This window comes from Heptranchias perlo, chromosome 5 (genome assembly GCF_035084215.1).
Source record: "Heptranchias perlo isolate sHepPer1 chromosome 5, sHepPer1.hap1, whole genome shotgun sequence".
Lineage (NCBI taxonomy): Eukaryota > Metazoa > Chordata > Chondrichthyes > Hexanchiformes > Hexanchidae > Heptranchias > Heptranchias perlo.
Window position 1 is genome coordinate 100,245,503 of NC_090329.1, and position 27,305 is coordinate 100,272,807.

At 42.5% G+C, this 27,305-nt stretch overlaps 2 long non-coding RNA genes across 3 annotated transcripts in view; one reads left to right on the forward strand and one right to left on the reverse strand.

Annotated features, from left to right (window-relative positions):
* Positions 1-1,582: 1,582 nt before the first annotated feature.
* Positions 1,583-26,052, reverse strand: LOC137321973 (uncharacterized). The gene is made up of 4 exons (XR_010962935.1): positions 25,909-26,052; positions 21,544-21,603; positions 4,183-4,245; positions 1,583-1,631 (listed from the first exon to the last, which is right to left on the reverse strand). It is a non-coding gene; the product is annotated as an uncharacterized lncRNA (long non-coding RNA).
* Positions 10,212-27,305, forward strand: part of LOC137321482 (uncharacterized) — a 72,526-nt gene continuing 55,432 nt past the window's right edge. The window contains exons 1-3 of one of the 2 annotated variants that reach the window (XR_010962833.1): positions 10,212-10,345; positions 11,398-11,498; positions 17,197-17,940. This is a non-coding gene — a long non-coding RNA (uncharacterized lncRNA). Of the gene's footprint in view, positions 10,346-11,397; positions 11,499-17,196; positions 17,941-27,305 lie in introns of those variants that run through there. The other variant, XR_010962832.1, reaches the window with a different exon arrangement.

A 27,305-nucleotide genomic window follows, 5' to 3' on the forward strand; every position in this document is an offset into this window, starting at 1 on the left:
CCTAATTAGGGAATATTTAATGTTTACACTGGATATACAAAATAGCAATACACTTAACTTTCCAGTGCTGGCATCCCTCACCTTAATGGGTGTTAAATTTCAACACATTAGTTTTTATATAAAAAAAACAATGGCCAATAAAGGACTTGAAATGTTTGGTGGATAAAGTATGCTTTTATAATTAAAGTGTGTTTGTTCAAGATGAATTTCTCTGAACTGGGAGCTGTCGGATTAAATTGTACGCGCAGTGCTGAACAAAAATTATTAGACAGACCAAGGAGACAGAATTGTACAAACACAATGAAGCAAAGGCATCTTAGAGCTGAAGTCCTGCCACTCTTGTTTTATTTCATTTTAAATCACTTACAAAAAATAACTTTGCTTTTAAAAAGTATAGTTACAAGATTTATTCAGTGCACAAAAACACAGTTTGAAAGTATAGTAAGGTGCTATCCACTGCTGCTTTGCTTATGAGATTAAACAATGAAATATTATTGCCCAGATTTAATTATGTGAGCTATAATTTCATTATGAGTATTGGGGCTGGATATTTGTTCTTTTTATTGCCTGTTTTCAGGGGGCATTGGGGTGCTAAAATCAGTGAAATGGGGAGGTATAGTCTATCACTGCATTACCGCATCATAAAAGTTGCACCAAGACTCTCCTCCTTAAGATGTGCCAAACAGCATGGCCACCCAACTGGATCCTGCCTCATGGCAGGTAAATGGGGGTAGGTGGGCAAAGACTAGGTCTCCACCCAATTACTGCCCCCAAGCCTGACCCCTGAGAACACGACTACTGTATAAGCACAGCAGATACCACATGGAGGAGGTCATTGAGGATTTCCTGCCTGAAACTTTGCCTACCCAGAGATATTTGAATTGGTTCTTGCTCTGGAACTTCGCTCCAGACTTGTCTTGACAGTTTTTACGAGTACTTGAGAAAGTAAATTTTTAAACCCGGGCAATTGATTTCCCAATGAGAATCCCTGTACTCTGAACCGGAGGAGAAGGATATGGAAGAGGCTAGATTGAAGACTCTTATAGTGAGGCATCACAGAAGATGTTCATTTCCTACATGTCAATACCCAATACAGAGAGTTTGCAGACCTAGAAAGTCTTACTTACATTTCACTGTCTGTCAATTATGTCAACTATTGGCTGAAGACCTGAAGCCCACTTCCACCAGGGGAACAGCATTATTTGTAGTAGTGAAAATGACCACTGCCTTGATACTCGTATGTCATTATCCAAGTTGCAAGCATCCACTGGGAAGTCATTGCTCCAGCCCCCATCCCGGGACTTACAGCCGGTGAGACAGGTGGCTTGAAATTGATATCTTCCATCGGGCGAGCTGCCTGTGGGGCTGCAACCAACGCTTGCTGCTCACTACGAGTACATTGATCAGGCCTGAAGATCTATTTCGGGCTTCTTGGGTCAGGCCCCGACAAATTTCTATCCCCTGTGCCTTCACTTACCTTGGCCGACCTTGGGAGGTCTTTAAACCTCTCCCTGCACTGTGTTGCAATCTGTGGGATGGTGAAAGTTGCACCCTCTGCCTCTGCCTCCTCCCTTCATAAAGTCTGGACGACCCCTCAATCTCTAGGAGTCCCTCTCATCTGGACCTTATTTCTGCAAAAACAGTGTCCACCAAAGCATCAGGAAATGTGGGAGACCTTCCCGCTGCTGAGACACTTCCAGCGCATCGCCTTCAAAAACTCGTTGCTACATTGTTCAGCTTCCCCTCGCCGGAACAACTGTGTGTCCTTTTAACCAGCTGCAGCATTTTAGAAAATGCAGCAACCATTGAACTCCCCACCCTCCCAGTGGCGCAAAAGCAATTAACAGTGGCTTTGCTGCTGCCATCCAATCCCAGTAAGGAGCGCCCAGGAAACTTGAGCAGGTTAGTGGCGGTGTCACATGGGCGAGTGGAAGTCATGCCCCGCTGCTAACCCACCAAGTAGAAGAGAATGCAGCCCTTGTGATTCTATCCATTGGGACATGAGAACTTCTTCACTATAAGTGAGCAAAGTCAGTTTTGTTAAGATTCGTGACTGACAGAGATGTTATTTTTAATTGGGTTTTCAATATGACTGAGAACTGAATGTCACTATTGACGTAACAGGTCGCGAGGTACCTTGTACTATAGCGGATCTGTCATTACAACTACCTGCATAGGGATCTCTACAGTGATCAGTTTATATAAGCCCCCACCACAGGGAAATTAGGCTGGACCTTGGATTGTCAACCAAGTCCGGCTGAAGTCAGTTCGACGCCCTTTTTTCCCCGATGCAATCGCTGACTGCTCTCAGTGAATGGAAATATTCACTTTGAAAAATCAGCCGGAATTGTCAACTTCGATGGAGGCGTAAAACTGGCGGCATCAGATCGGCCGCCCATTATACACCCGACTGATTTACCTTTCCATAAAGCCCATGCTTTCACTGTGTAAGTGAAGTGATGAATTAGTACTCGGAATGCACTAGATTTCATTAGTTAATGGGAGGAAAATCTAACCCACCTGGGAAATCTTTGGTCATTAAGTGTAAACTATTTACAAGTTGGAGTTTTATTGCCCTATTAACATAAATAAAGACCACCAGTCTTATAAAATATTTACACCAGCTGTTTTACAAATGCTCTGGTTAAGTGGAATGTGTTTTTTTTAAAAACTAACTGTCATTCACTTAACTGCTGGATTCACTTAACAGCAATTTACCATTCTGGGAACTAAGGTGGCAATTTTAACTCTCCCCGGCCTGACCGAAAACAGGTGGGCAAGCCGTTAAAATGGAGTTGGCGAAATCCATTCCCGTTCCGTTCTGATTTTAACATGCCTGACATGTCAGTTGCCCGCTTGTGTCATGTGGAAGCTTCATTAATCTATGCAAATCAGGTCCCTATTATGTCAGTAGGACCCCGAAGCCATCTTAACCAAGAAGACAGCACGATGCCCGCAGCAAGAACCAGGTCTGGAGATCGAAGAGCCCTTTCCAGGTAAGTTTAAAACTTTCCTTTGTAGGCCTGGAGGAGAGGAGTGCACACAAGGAAAGTGTAGGTCTCCCCTGCCCCGGATTCTCCCTCTTTCGCGAACCGCTGACCGCCCCAGAACCTCCGTCCACGCATTTACCTTGGGCCCAACGGGCAACCTCTGGGCTGCCCGACTTTCCGCCATTTCACTCCTGTTTTAGGCGGGAAGTGGGCCAATGGCACGTTAATCAGGCCCCAGCTGGCTGCTCGCTACATCGCTTTCCCATCCAGGAATTAGAATTCCTACCTAAAACACTCCAACTGCCCATAATAGTTAACTGAATCCTGAAGGAGGAACAAATCAACAAAAAGTGGTAAGTTATTCAAAATTAGAGAGTGCCATGCTTTATAATGTAAAGAAATTTATGTTTCATACATTTTTCTAAACTTATTTCCTTATTTTTTTTATTCGTTCATGGGATGTGGGCATCGCTGGCAAGGCCAGCATTTATTGCCCATCCCTAATTGCCCTTGAGAAGGTGGTGGTGAGCCACCTTCTTGAACCGCTGTAGTCCATGTGGTGACGGTTCTCCCATACTGCCGTTAGGAAGGGAGTTCCAGGATTTTGACCCAGCGACGATGAAGGAACGACGATATATTTCCAAGTCGGGATGGTGTGTGACTTGGAGGGGAACGTGCAGGTGGTGTTGTTCCCATGTGCCTGCTGCTCTTGTCCTTCTAGGTGGTAGAGGTCGCGGGTTTGGGAGGTGCTGTCGAAGAAGCCTTGTTGAAAGTTTGCTGAAAGTATTTTTATAGATAATGGCCCTGATTATGCCCTTCGGTACACGCTCTTCAACATATGTTAATTCATTTTTTTATTCCTGCAGCAGACACTGACACAATGTTGTCGCCTGCACCCTTTGACGCTTTCTCTCCCCGTTTATGAAAATAGTACTGCAGCATTAGTAGCAGCTCTGAGAGCAGTGGCCATCCATTTTCCCAGCTTTGCGATGCTATTTTACCCTCTACATCATAAATTAAACACTTATGAAAGTGAAAAGTGCAAATATGATCACAGACTGCCATGACGGAGATTCAAGATTCGTTTTAATACTTTAACCTGTGATCCACAAGAATTGTATAAATAAGACCCTTGGCTCCATCAGGTATCCAACATACAAAATGGCCAACATAAAGGGGAATGGACACTTACCTTTTGTCTGTTTGTTGTGCCCATTCCTCTGATGTGCAATCCAAAAAATGGCTGGTGGCCGGACTGCAAAATAAAAGAGAGTAGACTTGAATTTATATAGTGCATTTTTACACTTTTGGAACATTCCAAAGTGCTTTGTAACCAATAAATTATTTTAAAAATTCCAGTCATGACGCTTTGTGGACAAATGCAGCAGTCAATTTATACACAGCAAGATCCCATAAACAGTAAGTGAATGTATGACCAAGTAATCTGCTTTTGGTGGTGCTGGTTGAAGTAAAAAATATTGGCCAGGACACAGGGATAGCTCCCTGCTCTTCTTTGAATGGGGTAATGGCATCTTTTACATCCGCCTAAGCAGGCAGACGGGGACTCAGTTTAATATCTCATTCAAACAATACCTCAAATCGACAGCACTCCCCAGTACTGCAGTGAAGTGTCAGGCTCGATTAATTGCTTAAATCCATAGGGGGACTTGACCCCATTACCTTCTAACTCAGAGGCAACAGTGTTACCAACTGAGCCAAGTTAACATTATTAACCACACTATCATGGAGATGCTAACATCATGCTGTGTGGCATACACACAGAGAGTTACTGGTTACATAGAAGGTACAACGCAGAAACAAGCCATTCGCCCAAAAGGTTTATGCTCTACACAAGCATCCTTCCACCCTTCTTCATCTAACCCCATCAATATATTGTTCTATTCCTTTCTCCCTTATGTGTTTATCTAGCTTCCCCTTAAATGCATCTATGCTCTTCGCCTCAACTACTCCTTGTGATAATGTGTTACACATTCAAACCACTCTCTGGGTAAAGAAGTTTCTCCTGATTTGCCTATTGGATTTATTAGTGACTATCTTATATTTATAGCCCTTAGTTCTGGTCTCCCCCACAAGTCGAAACATCTTCTCTATTTCTACCCTATCAAACCCTTCCATAATCTTAAAGACCTCTATCAAGTCACCTCTCAGTCTTCTCTTTTCTAGAGAAAAGAGCCGTAACCTGTTCAGTTTCTCCTGATAGGTATAACCTCTTAGTTCTGGTATCATCCTAGTAAATCTTTTTTGCTTCTCCAGTGTCTCTATATCCTTTTTATAATGTGGAGACCACAACTGTTCACAGTACTCCAAGTATAAATTTAACATAACTTCCCTGCTTTTCAATTCTATCCCTCTAGAAATGAACCCCTGTGGTTGGTTTGAATTTTTTATGGCCTTATTAACCTTCGTCGCTACTTTTAGTGAGTTGTGTATCTGTACCCTGAGGTCCCTCTGCTCCTCTACCCCATTTAGACTGTTATTATCCAAGCAGAATGTGGGCCCCCTTATTCTTCCTACCAAAATGTAATACTTCACACTTATCTATATTGAAATTCATTTGCCAATTACACGCCCATTCTGGAAGTTTATTAATTCTTTCCTGTATTTTGTCACAGTCCTCCTCGGTATTTACTATGCCCACCAATTTGGTGTCGCCTGCAAATTTTGAAATTGTGCTTCCGATTCCCGAGTCCAAATCGTTTATGTAAATAGTGAACAACAATGGTCCCAGCACCGATCCTTGTGGAACACCACTTCCCACCTTTTGCTAGTCTGAGTAACTATCTTTAACCCCTACTCTCTGTTTTCTGTTTTGTAGCCAGCTTGCTATCCATTCTGCTACTTGTCCCCTGACTCCACATGCTTTGACCTTAGTCATGAACCTACTATGTGGTACCTTTTCAAAGGCCTTTTGAAGATCCAAATATATTACATCTACTACATTACCCTTGTCTACCCTTTCTGTTACTTCTTCAAAGAATCCGATAAGGTTGGTCATGTATGACTTGCCCTTTTGAAATCCATGCTGACTATTTTTATTATATTTTCGGTTTCTAGATGTTTTTCATCTTTGAGTAAGCATTCATTATCTTTCCTATCACCGACGTTAAGCTAATTGATCTATAGTTTCCTGGACTGGTTCTATGTCCCTTTTTAAATAGAGGAATCACATTAGCTGTCCACCAGTTCTCTGGCACTATTCCCTTTTCTAATTAATTTATATATATATGTAATAGTCACTCTGTTATCTCTTCCTTAACCTCTTTTAATATGTGCGGATGCAATCCATCCGCACCAGGGATTTTATCCTCTCTAAGTTTGATTAGTTTATCAATTATCTCACCCCTTTCTATCTTAAATATCTTTATAACTCATTTGATCTCTTCATCTAATGTCATGCCCACTGTGTTAGTCTCCCTGGTAAATACTAAGGCAAAGTAATTATTTAATATTTCTGCCATTTCGCTATCGTTACCTGTGAGTTTATCATATGTATCCCTTAATGGCCCTATCCCTATCCTGATTTTTCTTTTGTTATTTACTATTATCTGCTCCTTGATAATTTAATTTTGTAGTTTCTCTTTGCCTTCCTAATTGATATTTTTAACTTCTTTCCTAACCTCTTTGTATTCCCTTTTGTTATCCTTTCCTTTGTTGTCTATGTACTTAGTGTATCCCTTTTTCTTTAGTTTCAATTTTGCCCTTTTTTCTTTATTCATCCATGGTGTATCATGACTGACTAGTTTGTTCTTGCTTTTTAATGGGACATATTTCTCCTGGACTCTATTGATCACCATTTTAAATGTTTCCCACTGCTGTTGTATTTCTTTGTTTATCAGTAATTTTTTCCAGTTTATTTTCCCTAGTTCCATTCTCATCCCACGAAAATCAGCTTTTTTCCAATTTATTCCTTTGGTCTTTGCCTTACTTATGTCCTTCTCAATCTTTATCTTGAACCTTATTATGTTGTGATCGCTAGTGCCTAGATGTTCCCCTATGCTTACTTCTCTTATCTGTTTTGGTTCATTTCCCAGTACTAGATCCAGCAGTGTTTCCTCTCTTCTTGGGCCCTTTGTATACTGGGTAAGAAAGGAATCCTGCACACATTGTAAAAATTCCGTTCCCTTTACTCCTGGTTTTTGTATGAAGGCAGCTATGCACACTATGCTCCCATCAATATGCTTGCAGGAACAACAAAAACAGAAGACTAATATAGCCCTCTGTGGCACTGAAAGCACAGACTTCAGGAATTGCCAATACTAAATATATGACGCTTTGAGCTAAGGCTTTTGTTACAAAATGCAGATGGCATTTTTGGAAATTATTTTAGTTTATCTGTCCTCCACATTTTTAGCCCCCACTCCATTATGCCATACAGCATACTCCCAGTTCAAAGGTTAAAATGGTGGGCAGGCAGGTGAACCTTTCCCTGGCTTCTGTCATTGCTTTTTTCTAATCAACTACTGAGATTTGGACAACGGTAGCCTCCATATATTTTTCAATGGTAAAGCATCTAGCCTTCGCTCGGGACTTCAGTTTGATGACGGAGCATAGATCAGAAACTCAGCATGTGAAGGATTATAAGCATGCACGATTATCCTAGTGCAACACATTATTTTTTATTTGTTCATGGGATGTGGGTGTCGCTGGCAAGGCCAGCATTTATTGCCCATCCCTAATTGCCCTTGAGAAGGTGATGGTGAGCCGCCTTCTTGAACCGCTGCAGTCCGTGTGGTGAAGGTTCTCCCACAGTGCTAAAATTTGAGTGCTAGAATGCTGCATCATGGCATTACATGCACGCTGACTTCAGCTATAAATAAAGTCTGTGTCCTTAATTAACTATTTACTTTTGGAGTTTTGAACAGATAGCAATAGCTATAACATAGGAGGAAACAAAACAAATAGAGAATTCAACAGCACACTGCGTACAGCAGAATAGCAGTATTGCAACAAGGACAAACATAAGTGCAGGCTCATAACAGTCAAACACCATGAGATGAAAGTCACACTATAGGATAGAACGTATAATCAGCAAAATTCACTAACCACTTAAAATAAACGAATTATTGCCTGCTTAAACGTAATGCACACAGGAACGTAATAGGAGTGGGTTAAGTGATCACGTGAATTTCACCAATTGGAAGTTCTACTTTTATAGTAACATTATAGTAATGTTGACCAGTTTTTTGTAACTTTTTCCTTTCTTTATAAGTTGCAGCTATTGCTATCAAGTTCAAAACTCCAAAAACACAAGTAAAAATTCCCAGCAGTCAGAGGCAACATGATGCCAATAGACGGGAATGCCAAACTGTTACATAAACTAAAAATAAAGGTATTGCAGTGAGAGCCGAAATAAAAGAGAAACGTGAGATATTGGCAGGGGTGGTTGGGATCAAGGCAGCAAGTCATCAAGTCATCAAGTCATCAAAACGTCTATTTACAGACATAAGCATGATTTTAAGGATTCCAAAGGATCAGTCCAGCAAGAGGGGAAAAAGTGTTTGAGGCTTGGAATAAATGCATTTAAATAGTGCTTTATCGCACTGTCAAATCATCTCAGGGTGCTTCACGCAATAAATTACTTTTTGACGTGAGTGACTGTTATGTAGGCAAAGTGGGCATGTGTTCGTTTTAATAATTAAATGTTATTGGTGTTCCATGTGCTGGAATACTAGATTTTAAAAATTACTCAGTTGAGAGCAGAATTCTCCTCGTGCATTCCTAACTTCAAGTGAAGTAACATCTGATAATCCTCCACTCCTTCCAGAAAATCTAATCAAAAATAAGTAAATAATGGCATTTCTCAGCTCTGTCCAGAAAGGATTCCCCTATAGTTTCTTACAAAATGGGAATTTCATATCCTTTCTTTTTCTTTCACAGTTGTCCATACACATGTGTAGGGGCTGCAAGGTGAGAGGTGAACTGCAGTCTCTCTCATTCTCTTAGACACCAATGACTTTTTCAATCTGTCCAGGTTTTCCAAATAGTTCTATTCTCTGCTAGCTTTTAAAAGCTAGTCATTCTAATTAATATTTTCTAATAATACATTTTCTCAATTTTTCAACGAGAAGCAGGTGGCTGTAACAGATCCATATACTAATAAAATGAGCCTCTTCACCTGTAACAACAACAATGCATCTTTCTGCAGGTACATGCTGGTGCATAAAACTGGGCATGTGGCCCAGAAAACATATTTTCGGATCCATATTTACTCCTATCCTACTGCCCTGTGATATTATATCTACCAAAGGGAGAAATCGTGAGGTAATTGCAAAGTACTGCACATGTATCAAATCTCCATTGTTGACATGGCAAGGAGATTTACCAGAATGATACCAGGGATGAGGGACTTCAATTATGTGGAGAGACTAGGGAAGCTGGAGTTGTTCTAATTAAAGCAGAGAAAGTTAAGGGGAGATTTAACAGAGGTGTTCAAAATGATGAGGGGTTTTGATAGAGTAAATAAGGAGAAACTGTTTCCACTGGCAAGCGGGTTGTTAACCAGAGGACACAGATTTAAGGTAATTGGCAAAAGAACGAGGGGGAGATGAGGAAAATTTTTTTTATGCAGCGAGTTGTAATGATCTGCAATGCAATGCTTGAAAGGCCAGTGGAAGCAAATTCAATAGTAACTTTCAAAAGGGAATAGGATATATTTTTGAAAAGGAAAAATTTGCAGGGCTATGGGGAAAGTGTGGGCATAATTGGAAAGCTCTTTCAAAAAGTCAGCACAGGCATGATGGGCCAAATGGACTCCTTCAGTGCTGTATGATTCTAAGAATTTCTATGGATTCTATGAATGACACCTACAGCATTTAACCTTTTTCAGGCAACTAATAATTGCTGACCTACTTGAGGTATAATAATATTGATGTAATTGCATTCTCATTGATGCTAAATAGGCATTCAGCCACATTTTGGTCCACTCAACTGCATAAATTGTTTCCTCTGACCCCCTTCTCCATTTCCTATTTTACTGAATACCATTGAAACTTTAGTTACAAACGGTGGTTTATTTACTTAGAAAACTTTCCAGTTCTTTAGAATCAGACGGCTGTGTGCCTTTGCAAAGAAATCCTTCAGTGTTTCCGTAAGTTGTAAAAAAAAAATTGATTGCAAAGCAACTGAAACAACTCCTCCCCCTGTCCACATACATCCTTCATAATGTTTATGCTGGCCTTTACCCAATCCTCAAAACTCAACAATTTCCTTGCCAGTACAGATGCTGAGTTTCTACAAAGCAGGCCAGATCAACTTTCAGCTAGTGCTCAAATACTTTCAAGTATTAGCACAAAGAACATATCACCTTGTTCCAGGATCTCCACTCAGGCAAGAGGGTAAAATAAGAATCTGTGTCATTTATTCTCCAGCGAAGGCAACACTTGTTAACACATGTGAGATGAATTGCTGCTTACCATCAAGGCACTAAATTTGCTAACTGTTGTTTCTTTTAATGGCTTAAACGTTCCAAATCTTTTATACTGATTTATTAACTATATCTCTGGCTTGCAATCTGTGCACCAAGCTTCAATTCTTTAAGCAGCGGGGAGGCTATTTCATTACTTCTATGTACAGTTGCATGTGTCTCAGTGATGGGAAAAAAGACTCAGGCCAAAATTGTCCTGATTACATTAGAATGCAGATTTTAACATGCAATCAAATAATACACATGACACAGGTCAACACATTTCAGGCTTCTAGCAATATTTTCCTTGCATAAAATGGTTTTAGTCAATAATCTATTTTTCCTCAGAGTAAATTATTACTTCATGGAGAACTATTAACACAGTAGAATGGTATATTAATGTACAGATATTAAAATGTATAGTTTGGGTACTGCGAGTGTGAACTCTTTATTAGAAAAAAATAAAGTACAGTACATCATTTCTAATGCTATTCGCAGTATCATAATAGGTACAGCACGGGAGGAGGCCATTTGGCCCATCGTGCCTGTGCCGGTTCTTTGAAAGAGCTATCCTATTAGACCCATCCCCCAGCTCTTCCCCATAGCCCAGTAATTTTTTCCCTTCAAGTATTTATCCAATTCCCTTTTGAAAGTTACGAGTAAATCTGCTTCCACCCTTTCAGGCAGTGCATTCCAGATCATTACAACTTGCTGAGTAAAAAAATGTTTCCTCATGTCACCTCTGTCTCTTTTGCCGATCACCTTAAAACTGTGTCCTCTGGTTGCCGACACTTCTGCCACTGGAAACAATTTATCCTTATTTACTCTGTCAAAACAGTTCAGGATTTTGAACACCCACATTAAATCACCTCTTAACTTTCTCTGTTCTGGAGAAGCTGGGATTGTTCTCCTTAGTCTCTCCACATAACTGAAGTCCCTCATCCCTGTACCATTCTAGTAAACCTCTTTTGCACTCTCTCTAAGGCCTTGACATCCTTCCTAAAGTGCGGTGCCCAGAATTGAACACAATACTCCAGCTGAGGCCTAACCAGTGTTTTTGGGAGCCATGTGAAAAGCATGTTATGGTGAGTACTATGCTTCACACGGCATTTATTTTTTTATTGAAGACAACCATTAACAATGGATCTGAATTTCTTCTCAGTGTAACATTATTAACAGTAGTTGTACGGTTATACAGTTGCTAAGTGACTCCTCTCCCACCCACCCGACACTGACACAAATTAAGGATTAGCCTGAATACATAATGGGGCTAATTTTAATCTAACTCGCCAGGCAGGAAACCCAATGGGATCGGGTGGAAAGCCAGTTTTACACCCCCCGCAATATTACTCTGCCAACCAGGGAACAGGCTATTTTAGATCTTATATTGTGTAATGAGACAGGGTTAATTAGTAATTTCATAGTAAAGGATCCTCTGGGTAAGAGTGATCATAATATGATAGAATTTTACATTGAGTTTGAGAGTGACATACTTAAGTCCGAAACTAAACCTTTAAACTTAAACAAAGCCAATTATATAGGTATGAGGGGCGAGTTGGCTAAGGTTAATTGGGAAATTAGATTAAAAGATATGACGGTAGAAAAGCAGTGGCAGACATTTAAGGAAATATTTCAGAATTCTCAACGAATATACATTCCATTGAGAAATAAAAACTCCATGGGAAAAGCGACCCATCCGTGGCTAACTAAAGAAGTTAAGGATAGCATTAGATTAAAAGAAGAGGCCTATAATGTTGCAAAGAATAATAGTAAGCCTGAGGATTGGGAGAGTTTTAGAAACCAGCAAATGACCAAAAAATTGATAAAGAGGGAGAAAATAGAATATGAGAGTAAACTAGCAAGAAATATAAAAACTAATTGTAAGAGCTTCTAGAAGTATGTAAAAAGGAAAAGGGTAGCAAAAGTAAACATTGTTCCCTTAGGAGCTGAGACAGGAGAAATTATAATGGGAAATCAGAAAATGGCAGAGACGTTAAACAAATATTTTGTATCTGTCTTCACAGTAGAAGACACAAAAAAGCATACCAAAAATAGTGGGAAACCAAGGGGCAAATGAGAGTGAGGAACTTAAAACAATTAATATCAATAGAGAAAAAGTACTGGACAAACTAATAGGACTAAAACCGACAAATCCCCTGGACCTGATGGGCAACATCTGAGGATTCTAAAAGAGGTGGCTGCAGAGACAATGGATGAATTGGTTTTGATCTTCCAAAATTCCCTAGATTCTAGACCATTCCCAGCGGATTGGAAAGTAGCAAACGTTACCCTGCTATTCAAGAAAGGAGGGAGAGAGAAAACAGGGAACTACAGGCCAGTTAGCCTGATATCAGTAGTCAGGAAAATGCTGGAATCCATTATTAAGGAAGTTGTAACAGGGCATTTAGAAAATCATAATATAATTAGGAAGAATCAACATGGTTTTATAAAAGGGATATCGTGTTTAGCAAATTTATTAGAGTTCTTTGAGGATGTAACTATCAGGGTAGATAAAGTGGAACCAGCAGATGTATATTTGGATTTCCAAAGGGCATTCGATAAGGTGTCGTATAAAAGGTTGCTACTCAAGATAAGGGCTCATGGGGTTGGGGGTAATATATTAGCATGAATAGAGGATTGGTTAACGGACAGAAAACAGAGAGCAGGGATAACGGTTCATTTTCAGGTTGGCAGGCTGTAACTAGTGGGGTGCCGCAAGGATCGGTGCTTGGGCCTCAGCTATTTACAATCTATATTAATGACTTAGATGATGGGATCGAGTGTAATGTATCCAAGTTTGCTGATGATACAAAGCTAGGTGGGAAAGTAAGCTGTGAGGAGGACAAAAAGAGTCTGCAAAACGGATATAGACAGATTGAGTGAGTAGGCAAGAAGGTGGCAGATGGAGTATAATGTGGGGAAATGTGAGGTTATTCACTTTGGTAGGATGAATAGAAAAGCAGAATATTTTTTAAATAGTGAGAAACTATTAAATGTTGGTGTTCAGAGAGTCCTTGTACAAGAAACACAGAAAGTTAGCATGCAGGTACAGCAAGCAATTAGGAAGGCAAATGGTATGTTGGCCTTTATTGCGGGGGCGGGGGGGTGGAGTACAAGAGTAAGGAAGTCTTACTACAGTTGTACAGGGCTTTGGTGAGACCTCACCTGGAGTACTGTGTACAATTTTGGTCTCCTTATCTAAGGAAGGATATACTTGCCTTGGAGGGGGTGCAACGAAAATTCACTAGGTTGATTCCTGGGATGAGAGGGTTGTCCTATGAGGAGAGATTGAATAGAATGAGCCTAAAGTCTCTGGAGTTTAGAATAATGAGAGATGATCTCATTGAAACATATAAAATTCTGAGGGGGCTTGACAGGGTGGATGCTGAGAGGTTGTTCCCTCTGGCTGGCGAGTCCAGAACTAGGGGGCATAGTCTCAGGATATGGGGTCAGCCATTTAAGACTGAGATGAGGAGGAATTTCTTCACTCAGTTGGTTGTGAATCTTTGGAATTCTCTACCACAGAGGGCTATGGATGCTGAGTTGTTGAATACGTTCAAGGCTGAGATAGACAGATTTTTGGACTCTCAGGGAATCAAGGGATATGGGGATCAGGCGGGAAAGTGGAGTTGAGGCCAAAGATCAGCCATGATCTTATTGAATGGCAGAGCAGGCTCGAGGGGCCATATGGCCTACTTCTGCTCCTATTTCTTATGTTCTGTGTTGACTTCAGTGGAGAGTAAAATCGGGTGGGGTGTAAAACAAGCATTGAACCCGATCCTGTTAGTTTTCCAATGGACAATTTGGTTAAAATTACCCCATTACCTAAGGACTTTTGGGGTGAAACTCGATTTTGGCAGTATCACAGAACAGTGATAGCAAATTGGCAGCCCGTTTTACACCAACCCAATTTTCTTTTCCACTAAAGTCAATGTAACGGGCGGGGTATGTGACGGGCGGGGTATGTGACGGGCGGGGTATGTGACGGGCGGGGTATGTAATGGGTGGGCTGTAAATCGGGCGGGGTATGTAATGGGTGGGCTGTAAATCGGGTGGGGTATGTGACGGGCGGGGTATGTAACGGGCTGCCAATTCACTACTGCCCGTTTTGTGCTACTGTCGAAGTCAAATTTCACCCCCTTTATCTAGTCGCATCTCATCTCCAAATCAGCTGCCCTTGCTGTCTCTTCTGAACACTCTGCTTTGCTGTCCTCGCTAAACCTCATGTTCATTTCCTCGATCTCACCATCTTCATTGGCCTCTCTATGCCCATGATCTCAATCATTGACAAAGCTATTTTCAATTGCTTCCTTGTAACACTCATCACGTACATCCCCTTACACCCTTCAACTGCATTCCCTTCTGCACCTGCCTGTGGATAAAACTTTCTCCCAAGTCGCTTATAACCACACTCTTGAACTCCATACTAGTCTTTGGCCCTCCATTTGCCATAATACCTTTGCAGCTGTTGATTTGCTCAACCATTACCCCACCTCCATCTTTGATGCGCTTGTTCTCAGCAAAACATTCAGCGTCTCCCATCTTATCATGCCGCCTGGTATGGTCCCAATCTTCAATCTCTAAAGTCCAAAGAGCACAAACTTGAGTGCTCCTGGCACACAACTGGCTTAGCCATCCATTTCCAGATCTGGCTGGACCACGTGAAGCTCTAGTGGCCCTCACTCCTCTGCCAAAACTGTCCAATATTCTGGGATGATCTTAGGGAGCAAAGGTAACCCTAGGTTCATTTTCTCCACTACCAACCACCTGCTTAAATACAAGGAGCACATGAATTTCATTATCTCCAAGATAGAGACTGTCCATGCAGCTTCCTCTGCTGCTCCACCCCTTGCCCTTGCCGACTAAGCCCAAGCTCTTCCCCTAGCCCCATCCCCACCCTAACCCTGAAACCTTGTCCCTTTCTAATTTCCCCTCCCCCCCCCCCATCTCACCCCCTGCCCATTTCATCCACGAGGCCTACCTCTTGTCCCTTGATCCCATTCCTTATAATCTCCTGTTCACCCAACTTCCCTTCCTGGCGTCCATTTTAGCCAGTAATAAAGATAGTTCCCTCTCTTCATGCATTGTCCCTCTCCCTTTCAAAAATGCCATAAATTCCTCCTTCCTCAAAAAACCCAACCTCAACACCTCTTGCCTTTGCTAGCTACCATCCCATCTCCAACCTCCCTTTCTTCTCCACGATTCTCTAAGCTCCTCCAAGATCTGTGCCCACAGCTCTCTGTTTGAATCCCTCCAAGCTGGTTTGCGTCCCTACTACAGCACCAAAACAACCCAAACCAAAGTCACAAGTGATACTCTCTGCAAGTGTGGTGCATTATCCCTCCTTGTCCTCCTTGATCTCTCTGCAGCATTTAACACAGTCGACCACTCCATCCTCCTCCAATGTCTCTCTATTGTCCAGCTCTCGCTTGGTTCCACTCTTGCCTAGCAGACTATAGCCAGAGCGTCTCTGGCTATGGCACCTCTTCCCATCCCCGCACCATGGCTTTACGAGTCCCCCAAGGATCAATCCTTGGTCTCTCCTTTTCCTTATCCAAATGCTGCTGCTTGGCGACATCATTCGCAGACATGGGGTCTGCGTCCACATGTACGATGATAACAGCTAGCTCTACAGCCCCGCCACCTCTCTCTACCGCTCCACTGCTTCTGTCTTATCAGACTGCTTCTCCAGCATCCGGTCTTGGATGAGCTGTAAGTTAAACATTGGGAAGACCAAAGCCCTTGTCTTTGGCTTCCACCACAAACTTTGTACTCTTGCTACTAAGTCCATCCCTTCCCTAGCCAATTTCTCAGGCTGAGACAGACTATTTGCAACCTCAGTGGCCTGTTCATTCCTGAACTGGGCTTCTGACCTCATAGCCTCTCCATTACAAAGACTGCCTCTTTGTAACTCAGAAACATCACCTGTCTCCATCATTCCCATAGCTCATCCACCACTGTCACCTCCAGAATCAACTATTCCAATGCTCTCCTGTTCAGTCTCCCATTCTCCATCCTCTGTAAACTTCATCTTATCCAAAACTCTGCTGCCTTTTTCCAATCCTGCACTAAATCCCTCTCAAACATCATACCCATTCTCACTGACCTATATTGACTCCCGATCTCCCAATGGCAAATATAAAATTCTCATCTTTATGTTTCCATCTCTCTGGAGCCTTGCCCCACTCTATTTCTGGGACATCTTCCAGCTCTACAGCCCTGCCCCTTACTGTCCATTCCTCTGACTCTAGCCTCTTGTGCATTCCCCCCTTCCCTTCCCCGCATCATTGATAATCATGCCTTCAGCTGTCCAGTCCTTATCTTTGGAATCCCCTCCCTAAACTCCTCCACCTCTCCACCTCCCTCTCTTCCTTTTAGACCTTTCTTAAAACCCACCTCTTTGACCAAATTTTAAGTCACCTTTCTTAATCTCTCCTTCTTTGCCTACACTTCTGTGAAGTGCCTTGGGATGTTTTTCTACACGAAAAGCGCTATAAAGGCACTATATAAATGCAAGTTGTTGTTGTTGTCGTCTCATCCGTACTCGTGTAAAACTATGGGTATGCAAGAAGACGCTGGTCAAAATGGACATGGTCACTGCTTTGTGCATCCAATCGACTGTGTCTTTGTTCCCTCCCATCCTTGGCTTAGGCCAAAAGGCACACATTTCTGTTTTAAAATGGGCAATATTACTCTTACATTAATATGCAATCCCCCCCAAACTGTTATTCCTCCCCTCATCCCATGACTTTATGAAGTGGTAATGTTCTGATCTCAACTTAGCTGCCATGGATAGATGCTGCGTGGAAGAAAAACAAACTGGACAGCCACTCAATGAGGCCACTTGCAAGTATCACTATAAAAGTGCCAATAACAGAGACCTGCTTCTCTGCAATGGAGGAAGCACATGGCAGTGGCGAGAAAGACAGAAAGAAGTAGAGTTTGACATCCCGTTACTGATGCAATTGTAAAAGCGATTAACATGCTTGTATCAAGTTCCACTCTCCAAATCAGGGATAAATCAGGACCAGCAATGTTCAATCAGCGTGTTATATTAAGAGCAATTGTACACATTATGTGAATAGCTGGAGAAACATATCTCCTGAATTATGCTAATAATTACTCAAAATAACTGGGCACTGGATGTAAACACATGGGTATGATATGAAAAATGCATTGATTTGGTGCAGATTTGCTCACTCACACACTGGAATGCATTATGTGGATACGGGAATTAAAGCATCACTTTTGAAATGTTTATAAGGCATTGGAATGTTTGCTTGGGCACCAAGTGCCATAGAAGAAATGTTTCTAGTGAAGAAAACTGCATTCCTTTAGAAAGATCACGACAAGTGCTTTTTTTAAAATCAAAGGTGCATTTTTAGGTTACACTGGGAGCTCTGTCCATTAGACTGAAAAGCTGACAGAAGTCTTTTTTATTAAAAATACTTTAAATCAGGTTATTCTAAATATTATAAGCATGGCAGATTCATAGACCTGCCAGTTAACAAAAGTTTTTTTTAAAAAAACAGAACTAAAAACCTTTAATGCAAGTGCTTAAATCGCTGTGACAAAGATGAGTATTTTTAAATTGAATTTTGTAACGAAAAATAAAATAATCTGCATCAATCTAAGTAAGGAATTCTGAAATGCATCCATCACACTTCAGGTGTCACATGCAAATTTCTGAGTCACTGCTACAAAAAAAGAAACAAAATCATTTCCAGTCCGCTGCTTTGAAATTCCACAAGGGGTTCTCCCAACCTCTTGTCATAACTCAGTCAAGTGCTCGAGATGCTCGTGGTCGGCAACCTCTAGGAGCTTAAGCCCGAGAGGGCCAGCCTGCAGACTGCAGCAACTCGACAGCTGCTAAGGCGGTCTGGCCCAGCTGGCTTTCTGTCACCGGGGCGGGCATTGGTTCAGGGGATCACAAGAGTCCAGATGTAGAAGCAGATGTGGCTTGGCATTCCCACTGATCTGCCGGAGAGCAGACTGTAGGACATCCATGATATGACTGAAACCTCTATCCATTCGGTATCCAAGCCGGTCCAAAGCAGAGGAGGTGATGAAGCCCAGAGCCGACACGGCATCAGTATAAGAGATGCTACTACTGATGCCACACACTCCTGCAAGGAGTGCCCAGCTGCAGAATCCATTGAGGTGACCACACGATTTTATGGTTGACGGCAGAGTCGATGCCATTGGCCAGAACCCTGCACAAGTTGGTGCTGACTCCTATGCTGGTGCTTGGAATGGTGAGTGTGAGTGACGGTGCATCTTCAGGAGGGGTCACCCCGTCAATCTGTGCGGCTGCAAGGCGCAAGTCATCCGAAGGACTTAGAAAAAGGGCAAAGGGGCAAGGGTTAGCATGCAATGGCAAGAGTAAGCAGTCGCAGATGAATGGCAGCGCAATGCATCACCAGATTGCCATGATGAATGTGTGAGTGAGAGAGATAAGCAGACAGAAAAGAGGAATGGAAGAGGCCCAAACACCCTGCTATGAATGGTGTTAAACCTGGTCTTCTCCAATGCTGCATGTCCACTCTCTGCCAGTGAAGTTGATGCCTACCTCCTCCACTGGTCTCAGAGTTTGCAGTGTAGAGGGACCTCCTTCTGTTCTTGTGCTCTACCTTCTGTTGTGTGCCAGCTTCTCCTGCAAGCAGAGTGGAAATGGGTTAGTGTGTGCCCTGTTGACGGGTTTTGAAGATGTCTCAGGCAGCTTAGCATAGTGATCACGATGAGAGGAACAAGCAGCAAGTGTGGCCAAGAGGGAGAAGTAGCTATGAGGGCAGTAGTAGGTGTTGAGTCTCTGAGTGCAAGCAGAAGGTGGTGTAGTGAAGTTGAATCATAGAAAGTTTACGGCACAGAAGGAGGCCATTCGGCCCATCGTGTCCACGCCAGCTGAGAAACGAGCCACCCAACCTAATCCCACTTTCCCGTATTTGGTCCGTAGCCCTGCAGGTCACTGCTCTTCAGGTGCACATCCAGGTATTTTTTAAATGAGTTGAGGGTTTCTGCCTCTACCACCCTCTCAGGCAGTGAGTTCCAGACCACCACCCTCTGGGTAAAAATATTTTCCCTCATTTCCCCTCTAATCTTTCTAACAATCACTTTAAATCTATGCCCCCTGGTTATTGACCCCTCTGCTAAGGGAAATAGGTCCTTCCTATCCACTCTATCTTGGCTCCTCATCATTTTGTACACCTCAATCAAATCACCCCTCAGCCTCCTCTGTTCCAAGGAAAACAACCCCAGCCTATCCAATCTGTAATCATAGCTAAAATTCTCCAATCCTGGCAATATCCTCGTAAATCTCCTCTGCACCCTCTCTAGTGCAATTACATCCTTCCTGTAATGTGGTGACCAGAACTGTGCGCAGTACTCAAGCTGTGGCCTAACTGATATTTTATACAGTTCCAGCATAACATCCCTGCTTTTATATTCTATGCCTCAGCTAATAAAGAAAAGCATTCCATATGCCTTCTTAAGGATTGATAGCGCAGGGGCTAAAATAGGATAGTGTAGGGCTGTGTACGTAAGAGATGTGGGGGTAAATTTTAACCCCCAAGAACGGGTGGGTTGGGCGCAGGAGGTTAAAGTAACACCTTTTTGGAGCGGGACCGGTTCCAATTTGACCACTTTTGGGTTTAACCCAGGCAGGTTTGTCTGTGTGTGGACAGCAGACACCAGGGAGTCCTGCCCCCACTTAAAGCCGGCAGGCCAATACTGAAAAAGTACACTATATATCATTGAAATACTTGAGGTACTAAATATTTTGTGTATTGGAAAATTAAAATGAATTTAATCTTACCTGTTCGAGTTTCCCATCACTTCCGATTCACGTCAGGTGAAAGCAGGTAGGAAGGGTCGCATCCATGAGGTAAGAGCCTTTATTGCACTGCTGGTGGGCCTGGAGGAGCAGGAATGCTTCATCCAGGCCGAACAAGCTCACCTGGCCGACAGGAACCCCGCGATCGGCTGCCCCCCCACCCCGATGGGGGAACCCCAGCACGGTGGACCCCCACGCCATGGTGGACCCCCACCTACCTCCGACTCTTTACCCAACCTCCAGCAATTTCGAATTCCAAATCCCGGCCCATTCGATCTCCTCCCCAGCTCATCCAATCTTTATCCCAACCCTCCCCGGCCCATGATCCCTCCCTCCAATCCCTGCCTGCGGCCTGCTGCCACATGTCTTCCTGCCCTACGGCCAGCCAGCCTGTCAATCAGACTGGCTGTTGGGCGCGAAACCCTGAAATAAAATTTATTGGCCTCTTAAGGTCGCGATCGCACCCATCAACTTACCTTCCGGGTTTCGCACCCGAAAATGATCCCTCCACCCGTGCTCCCTTCTCGGCTTGAAGTGAAAATTCTGCCCTTGAAGGGGAGTCTTACCTTGGCAATTTTGGTGAGATCATTAAATTTCTTCCTGCACTGCAGTCAGGATCTTGGACAAATGTTGCTGGCATTGACTTACTCTACCACCTCTCTCCATTACAGGCAGGGCACCTGTCACCTAACGGAGAGAAGAGGATTTCCTTTCAGCTTCTGATATGCTCTATGAGTACCTGCACAGCTGTGGAGGTACTCAGAATCTGGGGACCTTGGCCGAGGGCTTACTGCCTGCTGGGTCACAGGAATGTCTGACATCCTCTACTGTCTAGAGCTGAAGTGGTATGCAAGAAACCCCATTCCACAGACTGTCTCAAATCTGTCTCAAATTCACATCCTCCAGCACTCCTATTTAGCAAATTCAACCCCTGAGAGCAAAAGTTAACTTAAAAGTAACATTTTAATATAAATCATACCAAGATCTTTCTTTGGCAAAACCCCAAAATATGACTTAGTATGTGGATACATTTCCCTATTTGTTTGGTTATTCAATATTCCCCATTTTCCGACTGGATTATCATTCTGAGGTAGCAGCTTCCTACTCTATGCCATTCTAATTGGTCTAACCCGATACTCAAACTTTCCACTGACATTTTTGTAAAAGGCTGGGCGCAGACTAAATAATTGACTGTCTACAATGCCTTGTATTTTCAGGGGATTAGCAGAGTCAGTCAATGCTGGATCTAAATAGACATTATTTATAGTTGGAAAGCAAATCACCTGAGCTTTTACACTCACCTCCAGCTGCACTTTGTTGTTACATCATGTCCAGGAAGCCTTTGGGCCTGTGCAAAGTATCTGGTTAAAAAAATTGTCTTTGTAAGGATGGGCAACATTGTGACAATGTACGACTTCAACAAGGCATTGGTTTGAAAGAAACAAAAAACTTGCATTATATAGCACCTTCCACAGCCTCAGGATGTCCCAAAGTGCTTTACAGCCAATTAATTAGTTTTAAAGTGTGGTCACTGTTGTTTTGTAAGCACACACTGTAGTCAATTTGCACAGAGCAATGACCTACCATCAGCAATGAGATAAAAGACCGGTAAATCTGCTTTCAAGCTTGTGAATTTAAAATAAAATTGCTGGACTATAACTTGGTGTTGTAAAATTGTTTACAGTTTTCAGTTGCATTGATTGAGGGATAAAAGTTAGCACCATCAGTATTACAGTGAAGTGTCAGCCGAGATTATGGGCTCAAATCCTGGAGTGGGGCTTGAACCCATTAACTTCTGTTTCAGAGGCAAGAGGGGTACCGCTGAGCCAGGGCTGACACTTTAATACTAATGGCTTTCAAAAAAGGGCTGAATGAATATCTAGTTAAGAGCAGGATTGAGGGTCATAAGGAGAAGTGTGGATAGAAATGATTGGATACTCTGAAGGTGATAATTCCAGAGATTATCATCTGAGCCCATGGAAATGTCATGCCAAGGAATGAAACCAATCAAGGATAAATAAAGTGAGACGATGCAAGAAAGCTGGGTTTTGGAATCCTGACAAATATATGCCGAGGAACCCAATGAATCTTTAACACCCTCCTTTAACTCCTACCTAAGGAACCGCCTGGGTTTTTACCTCCCATCATAGGTTTGGGGGATGAACGATGCCTGACTCAGCTTGCCAAAGTCTCTTATATTTAACCCAGCTCCAATCAAAATGAATTTAATTTGCTAACCCACGATTCGGGTACACTAAAGCTGCTGTGAGTGAATTAACTCATTCTTGACAAATCATCAAGGAAGGAGCCAGACCACAAGTCATACACTAAGCACTGGTAATCAGTCACAAATCACAATTTAAAGCTAAAGTTGGATACATGAACACATAATAGACATGCATAAATGTAATCAGACTTACCTAGTAGTTGAGCAGCAAATTATTAATAGACAGAATTACTTAACAAAACAAGTAGCAAAGACTATACAGGCAATTCGGTGTATCTCTGTAAATCAGCACATATGGATGTTGAGCATTAACTATAGCAGCGATCAGACCCTGAGGTTATAAATTAGTGAGATTACTTTAAGATTAATTGCTTAGACAGGTGACAAGTTAAAAGCTTTGAATAGCCAGTCATTCAAATAGCTCGAGTTTACGCATGTGATTGACAATGCTCAGAGCTTACACGACCTCATCCTCATGAGCAGCGTAGTTGGTCAATCTCCTGATCGGCAGGCAATCAGCAGGAGGCCGAAGCCGGGGACTATGGGGTTCGGTGGTGGGGGTGCGGGGAGATGCCTAGATTGAGAAAGGGGAGGCTGTGAACGGAGCCATGGTAGGGAGGGGGGAGGGGGATGGGGGGAAGAGGCTGTGAACAGCGACTGCGATTAGGATAGGGGCTAGCCTGCTTCAAGGAAGACACAAGGAGCACTCCTGCCCCTCCTAACCCACAAGAAAATCTGGAAAATAAATGTTAAACTTAACTGCTGGGCCTCTTTTGGTCCAGGACCCGACTCCTAGCAAGTTTTGCCTGACGGGGGAACAGGCTCACGGCCACGGTCCTGCCCTCATCCATTCCCTTTTCCCCCTTTCAGGCCTCTGGTTGAAATTGTAGCTCAGGTCCTGATGACATCATCAAACCCAATCTGCTTATTTAAAACAGGACCCCTCTTCCTCCCTGCGGGTGTCCTGCTCGTCTGCTCAAAAGAGCAGGTTAATAATGGGGATACACTGGGAAGGAAGCAGGATCGATGGGGGTAAGTGACACCTATTATTTCCCTTACAAATCTCAAAGGCAACCCTTCAGCAATTTTACAGGGCACTATTCCTACAATGTAAAGTTGAAAGATATTCTGGATTTTGGAAAGCCAGGTGATAAATTTTGATCCCTTTAGCATCTGCCATAAGTGTACCTTGGTATTCAATTACATCAATTTTCTATCCTCCACTATCCAGCAGCAGATGGCTACAATGCCCACTACTGGATTAGGCTCTGCAATATTCTGTAAACATTGGAGTCTAATAGCAAAACAGTAAACACCACATCACATTATTTGTATTTATAAATGCAAAATGTAGTCAGCAGCATGGTAGAGCTGTAATTATCTTACTGCCCATTTAAGATGTATTAAGGATCATATTTTCCTCTGTGTTTGCTTTTATGAAAAAATAGATATGAATAAACATATGTATTACTAATAGAAAGCATTGGTGGACCTTATTCTGTTTTTTTTAAATAGATAATGGTGTAGAAATTAATCTGGGACCTTTTTTGAGCAAAGTGTGCCCGAACCAAGAGGGTCAAGGATTGATAGAAGATGGTCCTTGGGCCTTATCTGCATACTTGGGTAGAGGTGTCGGCACTGGTCACACCTCCACAGGCACCTCACCCGGTGTGAAGAAACAGTTTCAGGCCCGATGTCTGCCCCGCTCATCAATAGCTAATTTTGTAAAAGGCTGTTCAACAGGTGTTGGGACCCTCCTTAACAATGTCAACGCTTGTTTTAGGTGTCTGCCTGGGCTGCCTAAGAAATGGGCCGTAGGAATTAACAGTGGGACCAATGATTGTGCATATGGGCTCAGGCTGTCCCACTGCTAAATTAGTACGCTTTGCGACCATCTTATACCTGAGAAAATGCCCGCAACCATCCCAAAGAGTCTTTACCCCATGGTAAAATGGGTTTATGAAAATTAGTTAAAAGTGCTTCTTAAGAACTTATATGGCCTTGTTGAAGGTCAACCGTGAGAAACTAATGCAGAATTGAAAATAAAATGGAGCGATGAGCTGACATAACAGAACTGTGTGTTAGTTATACAAAGGAGGATTTCAAAGTATCAGCACAGCTAATACTAATTGTTTTAAAATAATTGAAATACTGTCCAATAATAGCACAATACACTACAGATAATTTACATGACTTTTGTAAAAATGTAATTATAGAATCTGAGTAATGTAATGGCAATATTTTATTAAGCAGGGCATTTAATGTGCCTGACACAGTTAGAAGGAAATATAAGTGAATCCAGGTTGTCTTTTTTCTATGCTAACATGGTCTTGATTCGCACATTAAAATGAATTTAAAACCTTATCCACAAAGGTTAAATAAATATTGCATCCTTGATTTTGAGAATGTGTAATGTTACAGAATCAAATTTGCTTTCAGTCCTCTGAGAACGCATTAAATAAAAGTTAGATCTAACTCCTGTATATTTTAGCCCACAGGCAGATCCACATTATTTTATGGGCTAATTTTGACTTTTTATGGGTTAAGCACTAACCCACAACCCAGCAAGCAGTGTAATCACAGCTGCTGTAAATCTGTATCATCACTCAGTGACAACCACATTTGGAAAGTCAGGGTCAGAAATAGCCTACAGGGACTCACTACAGCTGTGGAGCAAATAATCTCGAGGAGCTGCAGTTCCAACAAGGTGCAGAGAGCCCGGATTTAGCAATAATTCCCCTGCAGATTGTAATGGATAGCGCCAGGGAAAAACAAAACCATTAACAGGTCCAAAGGACATCCGGTTATCAAACAGAGTCTCCCCCAGCCACGGGTCACAAGCATCAGCAGCTGTGGCGGCATTGAGCACCTGCGTACGTAGGAAAACATTGGAAGAAGATGGAAAGATCTGGGAAGAAATCTACTAAAGTACAGAAAAAGATTGTGGATTATCTTACACGAGTATACATAGACGGCAGTCACTTTACTTAGAAAAATGAGACTGATTTAAATGGTATAGCATACCAATGTAAAGTTATTACACATTGATGTAAATGCTAAAACAAAGAAATAGCAGATATTAGCCATGTTTTACTGCCAAGTTTCACAGCAGTAACCTACATTTATATAGCGCCTTTAATGTACTAAAACGTCCCAAGCCGCTTCACAGGAGCGTTATCAGTCAAAATTTGACACCGAGCCACATAAAGAGATATTAGGACAGGCTTGGTCAAGGAGGTAGGTTTTAAGGAGTGTCTTAAAGGAGGAGAGAGAGGTAGAGAGGCAGAGAGGTTTAAGGAGGGAATTCCAGAGCTCAGGGCCTGGGCAACTGAAGGCACGGACGTCAATGGTGGAATGATTAAAATCGGGGATGAGCAAGAGGGAAGAATTGGAAGAGCGCAGAGATCTCAGAGTTACTAAACAGTAATGTTAAACTGACCTTATCAGTCACCAAAGAACTCACTGCAAAAAATGAGATAACATTCTGGCTGTCTTCATTGATATGGAGAACAAACGACGAGGACTAAAGTGATGTACAAAAACAGGCAACCAGCATATTTCATAAGGAGAAATCCCCGTTGAAACTTAGTTGAGAAACATGTTTCAGTAAATAACTATCTCTAATTCACTATCTGCAGCGACAGAACTGTCTTGTGTAATTTACTATACCGTGCAACCTTCACTAGTCGCTGTGGGTAGATTTTCACTTTCAATGCTCTTGGTGCAGAGCTTTGTGCACCAAGAATGCCAATCGGGAATTCCGGCAGGTGCCCGAGTTCTTGATATGTGCTCCCGACATGCAAAGTTCTGCCTTGGGAGTATTGAAGATGAAAATTTACCCCTGTGAAATGTTGGGGCAGAAATTGACAATTTTTGCCCCAGTTTTCCATCCAGAAAACGGGTGCAAAAATGCACCCCAAGGACACCTGAAAAACGTCCACCGCCATATTGGCCTCGGATGATTTTCAGGCGTCCCAGGCAGCCGCCTAAAACAGGTATTAAACCGACTGACCTGTGTTCAACTGTTGTTCACGTGGAACCCTTCACCACTTCGGCCTTAAGTTCTCGTTTGAATATTTTCTACTGCCACCAAGATCTGCACCTGCGGCAGCATATGCTAATGAGGGGCCTAACACCCGTTGTAGGACTTTTCTGAGAAATTGGGCTTCCTGCTTCACTCAAGTTTTCCTGGCGTGGCCTAGGAAGTGGCCATCACCGGAAAGGTAAGATTCAAAATTCATATGGAGATGGATGAAGCAGGAGTGCAGGCCTACCAGCCATAATCGCCCCCATCATCTAATGTAATGTGTATTTTTCCATTTGGAGAAATTCAACAAAGCTGCAATATGTGAACTGATGAGGCTCATGAGCAAACCCCATCACCCTTTACAAGGATGCTATCATAGCAGTCATGGATTGAAATGATCACAGAATCATAGAGACATAGAATGGTTGCAGCACAGAAGAAGGCCATTCGACCTTTCAAGCCCATGCTGGCTCTTTGTAAGAGCAATCCAATTAGCCCAGGTAGAGACTAAAAGCCTACAAATCCCCTGGACCTGATGGGTTACATCCTAGGATGCTAAAAATGGTGGCTGCAGAGATAGTGGCTGCATCGGTTTTGATCTTCCAGAATTCCCTAGATTCTGGAACAGCCCCTGTGGAATGTAAGGTAGTAAATGTAACCCCGCTATTCAAGAAAGGAGGAAGAGAGAAAACAGTGAATTATAGGCCAGTTAGCCTGACATCAGTAGTAGGGAAAATGCTAGAATCTATTATTAAGGACGTAGTAACAGGGCACTTAGAAAATCATAATATGATTACGCAGAGTCAACA